At 46.1% G+C, this 17825-nt stretch overlaps 1 protein-coding gene across 4 annotated transcripts in view; it reads right to left on the reverse strand.

The window, feature by feature from the left end:
• LOC134936166 (oocyte zinc finger protein XlCOF7.1-like) overlaps positions 1–17825 on the reverse strand; it is a 111877-nt gene that overhangs the window by 55724 nt on the left and 38328 nt on the right. The gene's annotated exons all lie outside the window — the stretch shown is intronic.

The raw sequence follows: 17825 nt of genomic DNA on the forward strand, positions 1-17825 counted from the left end.
ATGTTAGAGACATGGGTAGGTTTGGTGTTTGTGGAATATCAACAAAATCTGAGTTTTATGTATTTGCCATAAAACTTGTTTCTTGATGTCCAACTGGGGGGACACTGCTTACATAGATGCTAGGCACTTGTAGATGTCATTTCATTAACCGATTTAATGTTACATGTCCAATACACCCTTCCTACTTTAAGTAGGACACCTGCTTTTTCCACTAGAAAATCCCTAATGGAGACAACACCACATACAAACTGAAGAGAACAGGAACAAGTGGAAGACAAAATAGCATTACATAAGGGAGAAACAGCTATTTCCCCAGATGAACCATGAGAAACAAATTTAACAGTCAGTATGTAAAATATATGTTATGGTAAGAAATTACCATTGATAAAGGTATTTCGCCTAAATCCACAGAATAACATTAGGATATGATGAAGCAACAGCGGATTTGTACTAATCGGTCAAAGCTTTTCGGCCTCCCAGCATGCAACGGGCCCGTCCATATATCCCCACCTCCTGGCTCAGGCAAATCAGTTGTATTCCCAAAGCTCAAGGCAGGAGCATCATAGATAGCCCTAATCAGGCGAGAAGAACACACATGCACACCCTTCCGTACAAGAAGGAAGAGGTTAATGAGCAGGAGGATCCTCAAATAAGGTGCATCAGGGTGGGATCCCTGTGGACTTAGGAGAAATACCGTTATCAACTGCAAGTTGTTACCATAATGTATATTTCTCTGGGAGTGTCCACAGATTATCCACAGGATAACACTGGGATTTCACAAAGCAATTAATTAGTGGTGGGGACGCTCCTGATTGGACAGGAGAATCCTTCGCCCAAATTCAACATCATGAGAGGCAAAGGTATCCATGGCATGTCTAATAAATGTGTTAATGGAAGACCATGTGGCTGCCTTACATATCTGTTCTGCTGAAGCACCACGTAGTGCTGCCCATGATGGACCTACCTTACGAGTAGAGTGAGCAGACACATTACTTGGAACGGGGAGATCAGCTTGAGAATATGCTTCTGAAATAGTCATTCAAAGTCACCTTGCCAGTGTCTGCTTATCAGAAGGCCATCCTCTCTTGAAATTCGTAGAGAATGAAGAGAGAATCTGTCTTTCTGATGGCATTGGTACGATCCACGTAGATCCTTAAGGCACGGACCATGTCAAGCGATGCATCTCCCGCAGAAAGGCCCAGTTACTGGAAAGACGGGACTACAATTTCTTCGTTAAGGTGAAATTTAGACACCACCTTGGGATGATACCCAGATTTAGTTCTAATAACCGCTGTATATGGATAAAAGATAAGAAATGGAGGTCAACATAACAATGCCCCTAATTCTGACACTCTTCTAGCTGACGCCATGGCAAGTAGAAAGAGAACTTCAGCTGACAACCATTTAAGATCCACTTTTATTAAGTGGTTCAAATGGGGCAACTTGAAGGGCCTTTAGGACTAAATTTAAGTCCCAAGGCACTGTAGGAGGAACAAAAGGAGGTTGAATGCACAGCATTCCCTGGAAAAAAGTACGCACATCCTGTAAATTGGCAATTTTTTTTAGAAACGTTGGTACACAGATCTGCAGAGAATGTCGATGGATGCTCCACTCCTGCTCCCTCAACGTCCAGATCTACTGATACAGGGTCCTTGTTATGACATACATCTGGTTCGACTGTCTTTGATGACGTGGCTCTTGAAACCTCTATCATGAAGTCGAGAGGATTCTCACCACAGGTAATTCAAACAATGCTCAGAGCAAGGAAACCTTCCTCAGCTTGCATTTATCACCGAATACGGCAAACCTATATTCATTGGTGCAATAAATGGAAAATGGACCCGAAGTCTTTCAGAGTTTTCAGGGTCTTCGCATTCCTTCAGGCTGGAATGGATAAAGGTTTGTACTACAGCTCTTGAGATGGTCGGAAGGACCTTTTGAAATGCAGAGAGGGCAGAAACAAGCCTGCTACTTTGGAACGCAAAAATACTGCTATTTAAGTCTGGAAGAGAGAGGAATCGAACTAACTGCTGATCCCAGATTGCATCGATCCCTCCAGTGCCGCACAGTGCACGCAGCGGATTGGTTGGGTGGTCTGCCAGCAGACACACACTCCTACGGTGCGGAGCAGCAAGCAGTCTGAAGTTACCGGAAGGGGTGACGGAGCTCAACGACACTTTCAGAGGAGGTTAGCGAGAAGTTCCTACAGTCGTTTAGCTTCGGGTGGCTTCAATATTGGAACCATTAAAAAGCTAAAGGACTCATACCGCATTGCCAGCATAAGAATCACTACTGGGGAAACATTCACCGGAACGGGACGTTTATTCACATCTCCTGTGGAGTTTTTATTTACTACTCTTATTTTTGCATATACACATAAAGCAGGGGTAGCCAACCAGTCAGGAGGAAAAAGCGCAAAAAATAAGAATTTACTTACCGATAATTCTATTTCTCATAGTCCGTAGTGGATGCTGGGAACTCCGAAAGGACCATGGGGAATAGCGGCTCCGCAGGAGACTGGGCACAAAAGTAAAAGCTTTAGGACTACCTGGTGTGCACTGGCTCCTCCCCCTATGACCCTCCTCCAAGCCTCAGTTAGGATACTGTGCCCGGACGAGCGTACACAATAAGGAAGGATTTTGAATCCCGGGTAAGACTCATACCAGCCACACCAATCACACCGTACAACTTGTGATCTGAACCCAGTTAACAGCATGATAACAGAGGAGCCTCTGAAAAGATGGCTCACAACAATAATAACCCGATTTTTGTAACAATAACTATGTACAAGTATTGCAGACAATCCGCACTTGGGATGGGCGCCCAGCATCCACTACGGACTATGAGAAAAAGAATTATCGGTAAGTAAATTCTTATTTTCTCTGACATCCTAGTGGATGCTGGGAACTCCGAAAGAACCATGGGGATTATACCAAAGCTCCCAAACGGGCGGGAGAGTGCGGATGACTCTGCAGCACCGAATGAGAGAACTCCAGGTCCTCCTCAGCCAGGGTATCAAATTTGTAGAATTTAGCAAACGTGTTTGCCCCTGACCAAGTAGCTGCTCGGCAAAGTTGTAAAGCAGAGACCCCTCGGGCAGCCGCCCAAGATGAGCCCACTTTCCGTGTGGAATGGGCTTTTACAGATTTTGGCTGTGGCAGGCCTGCCACAGAATGTACAAGCTGAATTGTACTACAAATCCAACGAGCAATAGTCTGCTTAGAAGCAATAGCACCCAGCTTGTTGGGTGCATACAGGATAAACAGCGAGTCAGATTTTCTGACTCCAGCCGTCCTGGAAACATATTTTCAGGGCCCTGACTACGTCCAGCAACTTGGAATCCTCCAAGTCCCTAGTAGCCGCAGGTACCACAATAGGCTGGTTTAAGTGAAACGCTGAAACCACCTTAGGGAGAAATTGAGGACGAGTCCTCAATTCTGCCCTGTCCGTATGAAAAATTAGGTAAGGGCTTTTATAGGATAAAGCCGCCAATTCTGAGACACGCCTGGCTGAAGCCAGGGCTAACAGCATTACCACTTTCCATGTGAGATATTTTAAGTCCACAGTGGTGAGTGGTTCAAACCAATGTGATTTTAGGAACCCCAAAACTACATTGAGATCCCAAGGTGCCACTGGAGGCACAAAAGGAGGCTGTATATGCAGTACCCCCTTGACAAACGTCTGAACTTCAGGAACTGAAGCTAGTTCTTTCTGGAAGAATATCGACAGGGCCGAAATTTGAACCTTAATGGACCCTAATTTTAGGCCCATAGACAGTCCTGTTTGCAGGAAATGCAGGAAACGACCCAGTTGAAATTCCTCTGTAGGGGCCTTCCTGGCCTCACACCACGCAACATATTTACGCCAAATACGGTGATAATGTTGCACAGTTACATCCTTCCTGGCTTTGATCAGGGTAGGGATGACTTCATCCGGAATGCCTTTTTCCTTCAGGATCCGGCGTTCAACCGCCATGCCGTCAAACGCAGCCGCGGTAAGTCTTGGAACAGACAGGGTCCCTGCTGGAGCAGGTCCTTTCTTAGAGGTAGAGGCCACGGGTCCTCCGTGAGCATCTCTTGAAGTTCCGGGTACCAAGTCCTTCTTGGCCAATCCGGAGCCACGAGTATAGTCCTTACTCCTCTCCTTCTTATGATTCTCAGTACCTTGGGTATGAGAGGCAGAGGAGGTAACACATACACTGACTGGTACACCCACGGTGTTACCAGAGCGTCCACAGCTATTGCCCGAGGGTCCCTTGACCTGGCGCAATATCTGTCCAGTTTTTTGTTGAGGCGGGACGCCATCATGTCCACCTTTGGTTTTTCCCAACGGTTCACAATCATGTGGAAGACTTCTGGGTGAAGTCCCCACTCCCCCGGGTGGAGGTCGTGTCTGCTGAGGAAGTCTGCTTCCCAGTTGTCCACTCCCGGAATGAACACTGCTGACAGTGCTATCACATGATTTTCCGCCCAGCGAAGAATCCTTGCAACTTCCGTCATTGCCCTCCTGCTTCTTGTGCCGCCCTGTCTGTTTACGTGGGCGACTGCCGTGATGTTGTCCGACTGGATCAACACCGGCTGACCCTGAAGCAGAGGCCTTGCCTGACTTAGGGCATTGTAAATGACCCTTAGTTCCAGGATATTTATGTGAAGTGACGTTTCCATGCTTGACCACAAGCCCTGGAAATTTCTTCCCTGTGCGACTGCTCCCCAGCCTCTCAGGCTGGCATCCGTGGTCACCAGGACCCAGTCCTGAAAGCCGAAACTGCGGCCCTCTAGAAGATGAGCACTCTGCAACCACCACAGGAGAGACACCCTTGTCCTTGGAGACAGGGTTATCCGCTGATGCATTTGAAGATGCGATCCGGACCATTTGTCCAGCAGATCCCACTGAAAAGTTCTTGCGTGGAATCTGCCGAATGGAATCGCTTCGTAAGAAGCCACCATTTTTCCCAGGACCCTTGTGCATTGATGCACTGACACTTGGCCTGGTTTTAGGAGGATCCTGACTAGGTCGGATAACTCCCTGGCTTTCTCCTCCGGGAGAAACACCTTTTTCTGGACTGTGTCCAGAATCATCCCTAGGAACAGCAGACGTGTCGTCGGAATCAGCTGCGATTTTGGAATATTTAGAATCCACCCGTGCTGTCGTAGTACTACTTGAGATAGTGCTACTCCGACCTCTAACTGTTCTCTGGACCTTGCCCTTATCAGGAGATCGTCCAAGTAAGGGATAATTAAGACGCCTTTTCTTCGAAGAAAAATCATCATTTCGGCCATTACCTTGGTAAAGACCCGGGGTGCCGTGGACAATCCAAACGGCAGCGTCTGAAACTGATAGTGACAGTTCTGTACCACAAACCTGAAGTACCCTTGGTGAGAAGGGCAAATTGGGACATGGAGGTAAGCATCTTTGATGTCCAGAGACACCATATAGTCCCCTTCTTCCAGGTTCGCTATCACTGCTCTGAGTGACTCCATCTTGAATTTGAACCTTTGTATGTAAGTGTTCAAGGATTTCAGATTTAAAATAGGTCTCACCGAGCCGTCCGGCTTCGGTACCACAAACAGCGTGGAATAATACCCCTTTCCCTGTTGTAGGAGGGGTACCTTGATTATCACCTGCTGGGAATACAGCTTGTGAATGGCTTCCAATACCGCCTCCCTGTCGGAGGGAGACGTTGGTAAAGCAGACTTCAGGAACCGGCGAGGGGGAGACGTCTCGAATTCCAATTTGTACCCCTGAGATACTACCTGCAGGATCCAGGGGTCCACTTGCGAGTGAGCCCACTGCGCGCTGAAATTCTTGAGACGGGCCCCCACCGTGCCCGAGTCCGCTTGTAAGGCCCCAGCGTCATGCTGAGGACTTGGCAGAAGCAGGGGAGGGCTTCTGTTCCTGGGAAGAGGCTGCCTGCTGCAGTCTTTTTCCCCTTCCTCTGCCCCGGGGCAGATATGAGTGGCCTTTTGCCCGCTTGCCCTTATGGGGACGAAAGGACTGAGCCTGAAAAGACGGTGTCTTTTTCTGCTGAGAGGTGACCTGAGGTAAAAAGGTGGATTTCCCAGCCGTTGCCGTGGCCACCAGGTCCGATAGACCGACCCCAAATAACTCCTCCCCTTTATACGGCAATACTTCCATATGCCGTTTGGAATCCGCATCACCTGACCACTGTCGCGTCCATAACCCTCTTCTGGCAGAAATGGACAGCGCACTTACTCTTGATGCCAGAGTGCAAATATCCCTCTGTGCATCTCGCATATATAGAAATGCATCCTTTAAATGCTCTATAGTCAATAATATACTGTCCCTGTCCAGGGTATCAATATTTTCAGTCAGGGAATCCGACCAAGCCACCCCAGCACTGCACATCCAGGCTGAGGCGATTGCTGGTCTCAGTATAATACCAGTATGTGTGTATATACTTTTTAGGATATTTTCCAGCTTCCTATCAGCTGGTTCCTTGAGGGCGGCCGTATCAGGAGACGGTAACGCCACTTGTTTTGATAAGCGTGTGAGCGCCTTATCTACCCTAGGGGGTGTTTCCCAACGCGCCCTAACCTCTGGCGGGAAAGGGTATAATGCCAATAATTTTTTAGAAATTAGAAGTTTTTTATCGGGGGAAACCCACGCTTCATCACACACCTCATTTAATTCATCTGATTCAGGAAAAACTACGGGTAGTTTTTTCACACCCCACATAATACCCTTTTTTGTGGTACTTGTAGTATCAGAAATGTTCAAAACCTCCTTCATTGCCGTGATCATGTAACGTGTGGCCCTACTGGAAAATATGTTTGTTTCCTCACCGTCGACACTGGAGTCAGTGTCCGTGTCTGGGTCTGTGTCGACCATCTGAGGTAACGGGCGCTTTAGAGCCCCTGACGGTGTTTGAGACGCCTGTACAGGTAATAACTGATTTGCCGGCTGTCTCATGTCGTCAACAGTCTTTTGTAAAGTGCTGACACTATCACGTAATTCCTTCCATAAGACCATCCAGTCAGGTGTCGACTCCCTAGGGGGTGACATCACTATTACAGGCAATTGCTCCGCCTCCATACCATTTTCCTCCTCATACATGTCGACACAACGTACCGACACACAGCACACACACAGGGAATGCTCTGATAGAGGACAGGACCCCACTAGCCCTTTGGGGAGACAGAGGGAGAGTTTGCCAGCACACACCAGAGCGCTATATATATATACAGGGATAACCTTATATAAGTGTTTTTCCCTTATATAGCTGCTGTATAGATTTATCTGCCAAATTAGTGCCCCCCCTCTCTTGTTTTACCCTGTTTCTGTAGTGCAGGACTGCAGGGGAGAGTCAGGGAGCTTCCCTCCAACGGAGCTGTGAGGGAAAATGGCGCCAGTGTGCTGAGGAGATAGGCTCCGCCCCCTTCTCGGCGGCCTTTCTCCCGCTTTTTTAAGGAAAAATTGGCAGGGGTTAAATGCATCCATATAGCCCAGGAGCTATATGTGATGTATTTTTTGCCATCTAAGGTGTTTTTATTGCGTCTCAGGGCGCCCCCCCCCCAGCGCCCTGCACCCTCAGTGACCGGAGTGTGAAGTGTGCTGAGAGCAATGGCGCACAGCTGCGGTGCTGTGCACTACCTTATTGAAGACAGGACGTCTTCTGCCGCCGATTTTCCGGACCTCTTCAGTCTTCTGGCTCTGTAAGGGGGCCGGCGGCGCGGCTCTGGGACCCATCCATGGCTGGGCCTGTGATCGTCCCTCTGGAGCTAATGTCCAGTAGCCTAAGAAGCCCAATCCACTCTGCACGCAGGTGAGTTCGATTCTTCTCCCCTTAGTCCCTCGGTGCAGTGAACCTGTTGCCAGCAGGATTCACTGAAAATAAAAAACCTATACTTAAACTTTTTTACTAAGCAGCTCAGGAGAGCCACCTAGTGTGCACCCTTCTCGTTCGGGCACAAAAATCTAACTGAGGCTTGGAGGAGGGTCATAGGGGGAGGAGCCAGTGCACACCAGGTAGTCCTAAAGCTTTTACTTTTGTGCCCAGTCTCCTGCGGAGCCGCTATTCCCCATGGTCCTTTCGGAGTTCCCAGCATCCACTAGGACGTCAGAGAAATATCTGTAGTCAACTCAAAGAGCCGGTATTATGCTCACACCAAAGGTGCGCGTACAAAAAGTGGGGCGTGGCCCAACTGGCACAAGGCCACACCCCATTGTTGTGCATCCGCCTTTGGTATGACGTTTGTAGGAGCATGACCATGTGTCACACCCCCATTTTTAGTCACACTGGGGGGCGAGAAACACAAACAAAGATCCACACATAATACAATGAAACATAGCCTCCCTCCTTCACTCTGTGCCTCTTAGCCTCCCTCCTTCACTCTGTGCCTCTCAGCCGGCCCTCCTTCACTCTGTGCCTCTCAGCCGGCCCCCATTTAGTTTGTCTCTCAGCCTGCTCCCTTTTCACTCTGTCTCTCAACCTGCTTCACCTTGACTCTCTGCCTCTCAGCCTGCCCCCCTTCACACTGTGCCTCTCAGCTGTCTCTCCCTTCAGTCTGTGCCTCTCAGCTGGCTCCCCCTTCACTCTGTGCCTCTCTGCCTGTTCCCTCTTCCATCTGCCGCTCAGCCTGCCCCCTCTTCACTCTGTGTCTTTTAGCATCCTCTCCCTCCATCTCTCCTCTCTCCGGTCACTGGTAGCATGACAGTGAGGCCAGACAGGTGCTGCTTCTTCACGGCAATGACAGGAGTCCTAGACAGGGCAGGTAACATGGCCATGATGTAGTGCTGTCGTGGCACTCCTGCCTCCACTCCCAGCAGCCCTGCAAGGTGGGAGCCGGCCGCATGTCAAAGTGTGTAGAGTGCAGGCTCTCAGGAGCCACATCAGTGAGAAGAAAGAGCCACGTGCGGCTCAGAGAGACACGCGTTGGCCACCACTGACATAAAGGGAGTAAGCCATAGGTTATGCATCCTGAGTGTTATATGTATAATTAGAGATTTTCTCTAAGCATTAACATAACCTCTTTATACGGAAGGACTGCATTTGCCATATTATTTATCGATATGGTGTATGTTATGTGTAGGTGTGTTATTTACGTTGTATACCGGTATTAGGAGTCACCACGTTTAAATATAGGAGATATTTACAACATACACAATCAGTGGCATAATTGAACAGCAACAGATTTTATTAATAAAATACTTTAGTTTTTTTATAATGTGTTATTAGAGTCATTCACGAGGTGAAAAGAGCACTGGAGGTCTTTGTGTTTTTGGTATTTGGGGCTTTTTAGTCTTACCAGACTTGTTGTATTGGGGCTGTCTGCCATCACTTTTTCCTTTAGCTTTTCCCCAAGACCAAAAGGGCCGAAAAGCTGTAACTTTAGGTTTGAATTTGTATGTGGAAGGAAACTTTACCTTCTTGGAGTCTGCATCTGTCAATTCTTTACCAAAAAGAAATACCTCCTAAAAAGGCAAAGATTCCAAAACCTTCTTAGATTCTGAATCAGCTTTCCATGTATGTAGCCAGACTGCTCTACGAGCAGCTATTGTTGAAGCTGATGCCCTGGAGGCAATAGAACCCATATCAAGGCTGCTTCCTCCAAGAACATTGTGTCACGATCCGGGTATCTGGACGCCATTTCTTACCCATCAGATGCCTCCTAAGGCTGGCTCAGCGCTCCAGGACCGGATCCCATCTGTTATCCTGATGTGTACATTCCTGTATCCTCTCCTGTCACTCTGGGACGCTGTCACAGTAAACGCCATATTACACCTGGCATGGCGTCTCCCACGGCCTCCGCCGCCGTCCCTGAACTTCTGCATGCAGAGTGTCTGAGTGGCGATTACGTCAGCCGCGGCCTCCGCTGTGTCCGCGTGGTTGGATGTGCATCTGTCAGCCTGGCGCCTCCTGTCTCCGGTGGCCGGCGCCGCCATTACTGTTTTCATTACCACATGGATTACAAACCAAACTTCCCTCCAAGTGTCTGCATGGGCGCAGCCATCTTGGATTCTGTCAGCTGATCATTTCCACCAATCTGTTCTCAGTATTGATAATCTGCATAATTGCCTAGCCAATCCCTTCCTTGCTGCAGGTATAAATATAAAAACCTAGTTCCTGTTTGTCTCTCTCCTGTGATTGTCTTCCAGGTTCCAGCTCCTGTCTCAAGACTTCCACCATAGAGACCCGCACCAGCATTCCACCTGCGGTGTAGCCTGACTCTCCAATCCATTGTGGATTCATCTGTTTCCAGCTACAACATTACCTGCTTCCAGCTCAGCTTCCAGCAGAGTACAGCTTCCCTTAAAGGGCCGGTGTCCTTTCTACACTTTACCACTCTCCACCGGTATTATTATTTCTCCGCTGTCGAAGTCAGAAAAATGTCTCTATGCACGTTGCCATATTTGCACCGCACACTGGTCCGCGCTGCGCGTGCGTGCGCTCTCCCGTGGAGGCGCATACCCGCAATAGCGTGCACTCACAGGCGCGGTATGCGTATTTACGGTAGAGTTTACGTAGTCGTAGCGTGCGACTCATTCGTTACATATTTTCACAATTAATGTAGTTTATAGATTATGGTCCCTTTGATAGATTCTGAAAGTTTGGTTAATATAGAATGTCCCTGAACGGAGGAATCCCTCTTTGTATTGTGCGAAGGGTCTAACAGGAGTCAGACAGTGGTGTTTGGTACCTATCGGAAGAGTATTTAAATAGCAATATTCCGGTGTTGGTTTGGAGCAGATTAATTGCTCGTGCGAATAGTTATGGACATAAGAAGTTATGTCCATTTATTCATTATTATTTGTCCTTACTTAGTCATGCATCTGAACAGTTGGAGACAGGCATCAGTAGGTCTCAAATGTCTCTTTGACCTCAGAGATCCCCCAAACAATAGTTTGCATGTTAAGAGGGCCTCATCTCTACACATGCATAAGGTAAACACAGGAATAGTAATTGAAGATCAATTGTACTCCAAATCAGTATCTTTCCCGCAGACGGAGTACAATAGTCTTTAATTACACTGAGCTTTTGAGACTCAATGAGGAGGGTCAACACCTGTGTTTACAAATGGGGCTGGATTTGTATACAGGAGAATGAGGGCTGAGATGTCATTGTCTCAACTGAAAGTGGACATCATGAATATAGAACAGAACCCAGACAGGATTCTGTTTTGTATTCGCCAAACAATACCCCCTCCAGAAGACAGGAATGTGTTAGTTATCACCCATTGTTTTGCATAACCAGGGCCACTGATATGAATCAACTTGTGACCTTTGTTATAATGCGAAGCCGAGTTCCTGCGTCCAATGGACAGTGAGACTGTAGGGACCAATAGATTGCATTGTGTGAGTAGCATAAATAGGCAGGCCGACCACATCCAGCTCACTCTCTCATCAACGGTTATCTGCTGATAGCCGGGAGCTGGATATCGAGGCGCAGGCGATCATACCCTTTGTGCGTAAGTTTCTCTCCGTTATCATTGTCTTTCTGTGAGCCAATATCTATCTCTCTCTCTCTCTCTCTCTCTCTCTCTCTCTCTCTCTCTCTCTCTCTCTCTCATATCTCCCCTAGACTAGGCTAGTATTGTATTGTATAAGATAGTATTGTATTGTATTGCATTTAGGTCAGTGTAGTATTGTCTTTTTGTATTTATTGTTTAGATCTGTGGTTAGGAAGTCTCTGTTATATTGTAGTGTATCATTTGTACTGTTATCCCCTTTTACAAGTATATTAGAAATAATACAGTTAATAGGCTTTGGAACCTAAACCAGTATCTGTGCATTTTCTATAGTGTTAAGTGTTCACTTGAGCGTCGGTGACGCTCAAGCAGCTTTGTAGTTAGTCAGGTTACACAAGGTTGCACTTACACCCTGTACTCACATTAAGGTATTCAGTGTATTTCATTGGTATAAGGTTTTAACATAAAGGTATAGTGTTGTAAGCGTCTGCATCGCTGGTGACCTCCTCGTGGTCTCGAGCGTATGCTACGCTACAGCGAATCATTCCCCTAGACATAGCCAATAACGTGTCCTGTGATCACTGGGCCGTGAGCGAACGTGACGCTTGAGCGTCTCGCCTACGGCTGAGCGATCGCTACGCCAATAGCGTACCATTACGGTACTTCTTGAGCAAACAGCGTACAGTGTTCTTAGCTTCATAAAGGGTTGTTTATACGACAAGGAATTTAGCATTGTCAATTGCGGGCTCGTCCTATACTTCTCATATCTGCACTAGGTAGATCAGCGGACATTATCCCTCCAGCAAAGGGTGGGAGGTTGTCTCACAGTGCTGACGGGATAAGCGTCTGCTTCGCTTAGATAAAGAGTGCTGAAGGAACCCGGTAACCGGAAGTAAGAACAAAACGCTTGTGTCCTTTTAAAACTGTTTATTTTTCTTTTGTCTTGCGTACGCACGCATATATCTGCATTTCTGTTTCATTTTTCGTATATCACTATTCCTGTTTGCCAATTTTATAGTTGATAGAAAGTGCTAAAAAGAGATTTGCTGTTATTTCATAGTAGAGGTGATAGTTAAAGTATAGAACAAACACACGGTTTGTCTGAGATACAAGGCAGTCAGTGTGGATTGCGGTAGATGATCAGGGATCACCTACATTGATAAATAAATATATTGTGTTACGGTGGATCCTTTGCATTGCGTACACGTGTCGCTAACAAAGACTAGCGTACGCAATCCAAAAGGCAGACGCACGCAGCGTTCATTACGCAACGTAGCGTCCGGTTACGCCCACGTAGCTCAAGTTGTGATAAAGTGAAGTAACGCAAAGGCGATAAGTAACGCACAGCGGTAGATAACGCGAAGCGGTAAATAACGCAAATCTATTTTTAGAAAATCTGAAATTTAGTTTAACAGATCCTGCTCCTAATTGGTAACACTGTTGGGCTAAAGACAAATTTCTGCGCAGAAATAGATATAGAAACAAAAGTGTACATGTGTTGAGTGAGTGTGTTTTGTATACAAAAGTTTATATAACTTTAAGGTGGAACCAAAAGGAAAGCCGGGTACTCGTCAAGGGACATACGTGTAAGTGACATATACGGTGGCCAGGGAGGCATCCCTGGTTAAATAATATTTGAGCATTAGAGTATAGCGGATCATAAGGTAACAAGACCAGGAGGTCATAAGGTAACAAGACCAGGAGGTCGTAAGGTAAAAGGTCCGCTATAAAAGTCCAGTGGCACAACGCCTGGGGTGTTGGTGCAGAACCTATATAGGCCATACAAGCTCTGGCTGAAGGAATCGCAGCCGGAAACATAGATTCCATTGATCTTTCAGTACATGACAAGTAGTGCTCGTATACTGAACGATTGGACCGCACGTTATTGTGTGCAGTAGTTAGTAATCTGACCTAATACCATTAGAGTAAAGTGGTCACAAACGCTATCTGTACATTCTGACGTGATTTGTGTAATTTTTTATTTTTGGAAGGGAAGTTCGCTGGTCACTCAGGAACTATCTAACAACCCCAACTTTACTGGAAAGAGTAAGTGTCCTGCGGGTAACCCTCATATGTTCCAGTAAACTAAAGGTTCACAGGGGCCCTAGGTTGGGTCCAGCAGCTCTGGCTACAGTGATTGCAGCACAGGCCAACGTGGGCGAGAAGTAAGTGGGGTACTTGATAAACCACCACCGCCGGCCTGCCCAAGGACATCTTGGTTTGTTTGTAAGGGTTCGCTGAAAGCCTTGATATTCAAGGAGGAATAGGCAACGCCTGCAGATTATGGGGGCCATTTGTTCAGGTAGGGGGCGATCAACCTCGGTTCGGGTTGATTCAGAGAACCGATCCATCGGGTCGGCACGATATGTGATGTGTAAGAAATATGGAAATCACGCTGAAGTTTTATGTGATGAATGGGAGAGAATGACTGTACAAGACAGGGACAAATTCCCAAGAATAGGTAGCTTCAGTCCAGTAGTGTTACAAAAATTTAAGGAGGAGGATAAGTCTCGTTGAACCAACGAAGAGACAAAATAAACATTATGAATATTTACAGTTATGGCACCAGGAAGGTGAGATACAGAGAGGTTTGGCTCTGGCGGCAGGATCTGGGGCAGTCAGGAAGTTGATTGCCACAGCTCCTCCTCCACCATACATTGCAGGAGAGGAGTTGATTGCGGAGAGAAAAGCACAAAGGTGGAACAATAAAAACGCTCTTAGCAACTGTAATATAGATTATAAGAATAAGTGTAATAAATGTAACAATGATTATTGTAATACTGTTGAATGTACAACTATTAACCTGTGCAAGCTGCACCCCATGTCAAACCTCCCTCAGGAATACAAACAAGAAAGTGAGCCCAGAACGATGTCGGCACCTCTTCCAGAAGCCATCCTACAAGACATCCAGGTGGACACGACCAAATTGGTAAAGGCAATAATCAAACCCCCTAACGGAGGGTCAGGTGAGGTCGTGTCCACAGGTACGTACAATGTTTTATATCACGCACAAACAAATGTACCCCATATTATAAGACCAAAACAAGATGATGTAATTGAGTTTAGTCCTGTCAGGGTGATCACAGTCCCCAATGGGAAGGCTGATGATCAGGGAACCATTCCCGTCAAGGACAGTGCAATGCGCCATCCCTGGTCCCGGACAGAATTGAGATCAATCATGTCTGATTACCCAGATCCTAGGAAAGATCTAACTGTATGATCAAAGATTCACAGAAGGTATATCAACTCCCTAGACAACGACATAATCATGGTATCCAAGGAATCAGGTAGGTACAGGGAAAGCGGTTGATGATGATGAACATCCGAGCGTTTGAGGAGGCATCAAATCAACCAAAACCCCAGGCCATTGGCACATGGAGGAACTTAAGGATTTGTGATCTGTGCAAAAGAGAAGGGCATTATGCCAGTAACTGCAACAGCCCACATAAAATCAGACCCCCTAGACATGAAAATGAGCAAAAGTTATGACACACCAAATTACAAGCAGGGATCATATAGGAAGAATTTTGGGCCACACCCATAATATATAGTTAGGAAAGGTGATTATTAGGAATGGAGGCAAGCCTGAAGTAACGGTTAATGAAGTGGGAGGTCATTCACTAAAGACACAGGAATGACCAGGTGAAAAGTTGTAAATGTATTTGTGAAAAATGTTTTTCTCTCCCTCTCTCTATCCCCATCTCTGACGATTATTGGTAAGAATTCAAACATTGCATATTCGCTTGGTCCTTGCAGAAGTCTACCAAACCCCAGCATGACCTATCCACCACAATGTATTCTGGCCAGATACAGACAGTGGAATAATGCAAGTGCTGGTGGGGAGGGACTGCTCAAGGAAACCATTAGACACGTAGATACGACAGCCTAATAGTCTGACAATGTTTTCTTAATGTTGACAACGTTTAAAAATGCTTTGTTTCTCTTCTCTTATTGATGGTTATTGTCGAGTTATGTAATGTATATATGCACATGAATTGTTCTCTATCTCTTTTGTTTTTATTTTCTCTCTCTTCTCACTCATGTTTCCATGATTTAAAGATGGTATGTCACCCCTCAGTTGGACCAATGGTAATGCCAGATTTTTGCTCCTTACAGAAAGATCGTCGGTTAGGAAGGAATATTGCATCACCAGAATGATCGTTTTTGAAGACTGAGAGACAACACCTTTGAGAGGACAGCAGAACAAGAAGAACAACAAGACGAGAGAACTTATTATCGTAACGAGTTCTCTCCCCCTCAAACTGATTTTCTTATACCCCATTTACAAATTTCTTCTTTTCTCCTCCTGTAAGATGGACTTGCCCCAAGAGACTGTGACATGGATTTTTCCCGTTAACCATGATGTTGACCAGAGCAGTCTGTTTCGGTGAGAGTACCAGTGAGGTCGAGAAAGGATCCAGAAAGGTCCTGATGACTGAGACGGAGGTGTAAAATTCCAATAGCAACCCAATCACCAAGCAAAGGCGAGTACCGGGCACGATCTAACAACCATGTTATCTGTAAACATTTTCTTTGAAGGATTGTTAGTTCAAAAAAAAAGAAAAACTGTATCTGTAGGCTCTGTGACAATGGTTGAAGATGGATGCATAAAGAAATGCCAATCCAGTCTTAATATCCATATGGACCAGCATCCATTGAGTGACCATCACTCCTTAGTGGGTAACGTGTTAAATAAAACAGATTGTTGGGTATGCTCTCAAGTACCTCAGGGTCATAGTAAATCAGGGCTAGTACCATTTCCTTTAACGGTAGGGGAGGTACTTGAGCTAAAGGGTGGGAGACCGGTGGACCGGAGGTTTAACATCTCCAGCCCTCCTAGTTTGAAGCTCCACCAATACCATGTGGATAGGTCCCTCTTATGTTTTAACATCTCCAATCCTAGAAAACCGGGAAATTGGGAAGTGTCATGGAGCAACCTTACCATGACCTTTTCACACAGAGCAGATAGAATGCCTACAGATACAGAGCTCGTACGCCACATAGCCAGTAGAGGAAAATCTTTCCGGTATCGATATACCTTAGGGAATAGGATTACTAGAGTTGGAGAGGTATCACCAGGATACTGTGCTCATATCGTACAAACCGATACGTGCATTAAGCAGTTGGAAGAATTAGGGTCAGGAGATTTCACCTGGAAGGTTTGTAACATGGTCATGTCCTTCTCCGTCCCTTATGTTCTCCCCGATGACGCATATTTCATATGCGGGAGAAAGGCGTACAAGTGGCTAGCCCCAAACTCTGAAGGATTGTGTTATATTGGAAAAGTATTGCCTGAAGTGATGACTGTTACACATGACAAAATGAAGGACATACACCGTGGTGCCCAAGCTCCTTATACTCACACTCACTACGAGCACCGGGTTAAAAGACAACTGTCAGAAAGGTTAGAGCATCCGGCCTCTGATCTTATCCATGAATCCACCGGGATTCAGGTTCTGGTAGCGTTAGATTTCACTCGTACCGCTCGAGGAGTGATGAATTATAGATACATTTCCGCACTCGCCAATTTGTTAGATAATATCACTGAAATGTATGATGACACGTTTAGATACACTGGAAGAGAACTTCAAGCTTACAAAACAGAACTAGTTCAGCATAGGATGGTTCTTAATTACCTTACAGCAGTAACAGGCGGATATTGTGTTACATTGGCAACACAGTACGGCATAAAGTGTTGCACGTATATCACAAATAGCACCGAGGATCCGGTAGAGGTCATAGACCAAAAGATGGATGATATTCTGCAATTAAAGTGGGAATTTCGTCGAAAACACAATCTCACCCTTGCTGCTGTAGGTAATGAGCTGACTGGTTGGGTGTCATGGTTGAACCCGCGAAATTGGTTCTCCGGTTTGGGAGACTGGGCTCAAGGAGTCATAATGGATGTTGGAAAGTTTCTACTATGTATCTTGGGTGTCATTATATCGATTGGATTGATATTTAGATGCGGGCAGGCTTTAATGAGGTGCAAACAAAGTACAAAAGTGATGAGCTTGAGGAGTGAGGAAACTGTAATTAACCTGGATTTGATTTATGACCCAATGATAGAAACCAGAATGTGATGAAAATGCGATTATACGGTCCGTTTCTTTCACCTGTTTTTCTGCTTTTCTCCAAGATACAAAGACCCCCTTGGACGAGGAAGCTGACGAGACGAGATGTATACAGACAACAGACAAGCACCGAAGAAGAAGATTTGACAACTTTAAATATGGACACTTGATGAACTTTGCCATGGATCCCCAGTTTCCCTAGTATTTTTAAACTCACGCTAGCCCAACATTTTTGTAAATCTGATGGCACTGACAAAGCTTGTTGCTCATGCCTAAGGAGCAAAACAGCGCAAAGAAGACGACTCTCAACAGATACCGAACACAA

Source organism: Pseudophryne corroboree, chromosome 6 (genome assembly GCF_028390025.1).
Source record: "Pseudophryne corroboree isolate aPseCor3 chromosome 6, aPseCor3.hap2, whole genome shotgun sequence".
Taxonomy (NCBI): Eukaryota; Metazoa; Chordata; class Amphibia; order Anura; family Myobatrachidae; genus Pseudophryne; species Pseudophryne corroboree.